Raw genomic sequence first — 4,168 nt, 5'->3', positions numbered from 1 at the left:
CAAATTATCAACGCTACCGCAGGACACGATTCATTGTGCTTCCTCGATGCATACTCCGGCTACACTACACCACAATACTACATCCCCGACACACAGGTTGGTTGGAAAAACTACGTCTACTGACAGACTGTCGGTCGGGAAGACTATTGCCGACCAACATAGTCTGTTGGGGAAAGTCCAGACGGGAAAGCCTTTTCCCGACCGACATATATTTCCCGACAGACAGTTGGACGGCAATAGAGAGCATTCCCGACCGACTTTCTGTTGGCCATACCATGAACCTTTCCCGACCGACTTTCTGTTGGTACTTCCGTAGAACTTTTCCCGACCGACTGTTCGACGGTACCATCTTTGCCGACCGATACTCTGTTGGGACTGCCATGAATCTTTCCCGACCAACAGTCTGATGGTGTCATTTTTGCCGACCAACTTTCCACTAGCCGAGGCATGACCCTTTTCCAATCAACAATTGGTAGGTATTTTCTTTGCCGACCAATAGCTGGACAACATTTAGTTTAGCCAAGCAATATTTAGTACCCACTCATTATTTCCCATCTGCCTTGCAACATCAATCAAGTTAACTAACTTGCATGTACTCTGAAAATATTAAATCAGGACCAAAAAGGATAACACATTAATTAATTCTCATCAGCATCCCAACATTTATGTTGTAGTCACGGAATCACCTGATAGATTTACAAAATGATAGATGCATGTCCGCCAATTCATTGTTTGCTCCATTACACAAACTACCCAGATGACGAGGCACCATATAGGTTTACAAAATGATACTAAAAGACGCTGTTTTTGCTGCATTACACAAAATGCCTAGCTGTTGCAAACTGCCATCTTCATGGTTCCTTCCGCTCCTTTTGTTTGTCTTTCCTACAAAGGATAAAAAAGTCACTGGTGAATTCATGCATTCATAGAGACAATGGCAAACATAGTAATTGTATAAAGCATCAATGGCAAAAACAAACTGTGGAATTTTAGTGTTACATAAAAAATAGGGCAAGTCCAGAATAATGCCACAACATGTTCTAACACGATCTGTGCCATGTTGGGCATAATAAAGCATCAATGCCAGATGACCATGAAGTATATTTCAATAAATAGGAGAAATATGCATCATCTGGCCACAGTTTAGCATGTCCAGACGCCCAATTATTGGGAGCAACCACTAGTTTTCTAGCATGCATAGCGTCTGACTATTAATGCCAGATGACACATCTAGGTACGAACTCATGATAGTCATTTTTTCTAGAAAAGACCACTAGTTTTCTTTCTTTCTTTTCTCTGGGGTGGAGAAGACTGCATTGCACCTGACTATTATATTCTGAAAAACATATGTACTTCAGTGCCATTAGATTAAATTAAGCCATTACTTTCAGAGAAGCATATGTACTGTACATACAAATCTTCATAGGTATAAGAGCCAGAATCTATGAAACCATCAGGTTACACATAAGAGGAATAAAGATGAGTTGTGCTAACGACCAGTATTTGCTTTACTATTCAGACCATACAAGGAAAAATATGTTGGAGAACTTTACTATTCAGGCCATACAAGGAAATATATGTCGGAGATTTAGAATTAGTAGCTCAAACAAAGAACCAGGTTACGCATTTCTTTTTCAATATATAAAGGCATAACCAACATCTGCACGATTACTAAATATATGTACACTGCTTACTAATCTGTACGTACAGATTATAAATACTAGTTTTTTCCTGATACTTACTGATTAATAGCTCATGGGTGGGCGCCTTCTTCATGCCTAGTTAGAATGGAGAAATTGCGCGTGCTGCCATATTAAAATATAGTTAGTCAAGATCTTAATAAAGATACAATGTACTATATCGGCCTAGAAACAGGATTCAGAAATAGCAACTTTAAAAGCAACTAGCAATGTATTATGCTCTGTTCTGTACTATGGATGTGCTAATTGGAGTTTTATGTACCGCCAAATTTAACTATTATTAAGAAATAAGCAGCTAGCAGTGTGAGCAAGATACAATGTTCAGACAATTTAACTATTATTAAGAGCAACTACCAGTGTTCTGTACTAATTGCAGAAAGTAGGCGGCTCAAGTTTGTTCAATTTTAAAGACTTGATTATAAATTCCTCAGCAGGTGTGCTCTTACAGTTTCTGTGTTACTAGTTTTAGGGAATCTGTGCAACTAGCCTATTGCTTCCTGATGCGAGACTATGCTCTCTGAATGCGGACCAGATTCCATGATGCACTCTTTATGCACTTTGAGCTAGGAAGCACCAAGAATATACTCTTGTACAGTACCAAGTGGTCATGATAACAGTGGGATCACAAAAATACCTTAGCGGCGAGATGATGAAGATGCCCCTGGCTTGTAGGGCTTCATGTAACAAAGTGATCATGAGTCAGTATCACACATCAAACAATTCAAGCCAAGTAGACAAAGCACATACTGTTGGTGATACCTTGCTAGATGGCCATGCAATGGACCTTGTGACTGCATCAGTGACAAATCGTAAACCATCATATTCATAAGGAAGCGTAGCATCCCTTCTGATCACAACATTGGCAACAACCTCATAAGTGCTGGTCCAAGGGGATCCGAGCCCGCAATTATGTCTGGACAACTGAGATAATTGCTGCCTTAGCAACAGGAGTTTCAGGACCAGTCCATGCATATAGAAGCACATCCATACCAATCTGAAAAATGATTATTTTAGGAACATGAAAACAAAATAGGATTTAAATATATAAACAGGGATGAGAAGATCTACTAGTATTTCATCTTGATGGGATTTGGAGCTTTTTGCAGGGGGGCTTTGCAATAACTCTTCTACGAACAAAGGGCTCTTCATCATCATCTTCATCATCGTCTTCATCATCTTCTTCACCATCATTGTTTTCCTCATCTTCAACTCTTGAGTTCTATCAGACAACAATATGGAAATAGAGTTATCGCATGCAAGATGGATTATTAATTGAATGTAAAGATGTGGAAATAGTTCATTACTCGTCGAGAATTGGAAACATGCTGCGAGCTAGGAGTTATAAACATTAGAGGATCGTACACAACACTTCTTTTCAGTATCACTTGCTTTAAGAACTAATCCATCTATATCTGTCCTAGCAGAAAGAGAAGAAAAACCTGTGTTCCGATCTTTATAGTTGAACATTCAGAATATCACGGCCTGTCCAACCAAAATGCGCACGCTAAAGAAAGGAAAAGGATGATTTGGTACGTAGTTTGCATATACTACTCGGCATTCTGACCTTTGCTCTGTCTGAAGAAGATTTGGTTGGTTCGTTGGCATTTAGCTTGCTTGCGGTGAAGGCAACAGACAGCTGATTTAACACCTGCAAGGACCAAAACGACGATCTAATTGCAGCTTGCCTAGCCTCATTTATGATCCCAGCAATTTAATTAGAATTCTATTACTGTAATTGTTTAAGTGAGCAATGGTACTGACCAATGTGACCCGTCCCCAGGTATATATAATACTCCTTTGGTTACATAGTACTCCCTCCGTCCGAAAAAGCTTTTTCGGACGGAGGGAGTATATGTTCACAGAACAGGTAGCAACTTCCTTTGGTTACCACAGCACCAGACTTGATCTGAATGTTATTTGGGGAAGGCAACTGTCTCCCCTAGGATGATTACTAGATGAAATCAAAGAACATGAATATTTTGGCTCGCAGCATGCAAAGAAAATAAATGGAACTCTACCTCAAGATTTTTATCCAAGTATTGTGAAGAAAAGAAAAAAAACCTTTATCACGATGCAAATTTATGATGCATACAACCCAATATTATATTAGTACAATAGATATATCGACTGGATGGTCAAGCTATTCTAAATTCAAGTGTTGCAAATACTACATGGAAAGTCTACACACTTGCTGGTTCTTTACCATTTGACCCGTGCTGGTTTCAACTCATGCACTTTCTTATGATACGAGACTTCATCAGAACAAAGGATCGGAATATTAACAAAGGCCTACATCACTAGTTCCCTTGACACGTCATGTTTTCTTTTGACCAGGTGGTTTATTATAAAGGGAGCACCCTTTCCCTCCCATATCACTTACTCTGATGCATCAATTTCAGACAACAAGGGATTGGGAGGCACTCAACTAACACACTATAGAATTCAGACTAAATATATGCATAATAACC

General features: G+C 39.3%; 1 long non-coding RNA gene across 2 annotated transcripts in view; it reads right to left on the bottom strand.

Annotated features, from left to right (window-relative positions):
- Positions 1–606: 606 nt before the first annotated feature.
- LOC123072904 (uncharacterized) overlaps positions 607–4,168 on the bottom strand; it is a 6,159-nt gene continuing 2,597 nt past the window's right edge. Inside the window, exons 2-7 of one of the 2 annotated variants that reach the window (XR_006435475.1) lie at positions 3,462–3,651; positions 2,769–3,348; positions 2,460–2,694; positions 2,335–2,374; positions 1,743–1,805; positions 607–885 (exon numbers count right to left, since the gene is read on the bottom strand). This is a non-coding gene — a long non-coding RNA (uncharacterized lncRNA). The remainder of the gene's footprint in view (positions 886–1,742; positions 1,806–2,334; positions 2,375–2,459; positions 2,695–2,768; positions 3,349–3,461; positions 3,652–4,168) is intronic. The other variant, XR_006435476.1, reaches the window with a different exon arrangement.

This window comes from Triticum aestivum, chromosome 3B (genome assembly GCF_018294505.1).
Source record: "Triticum aestivum cultivar Chinese Spring chromosome 3B, IWGSC CS RefSeq v2.1, whole genome shotgun sequence".
NCBI lineage: Eukaryota > Viridiplantae > Streptophyta > Magnoliopsida > Poales > Poaceae > Triticum > Triticum aestivum.
This window is presented reverse-complemented; position numbering and strand designations above follow the sequence as displayed.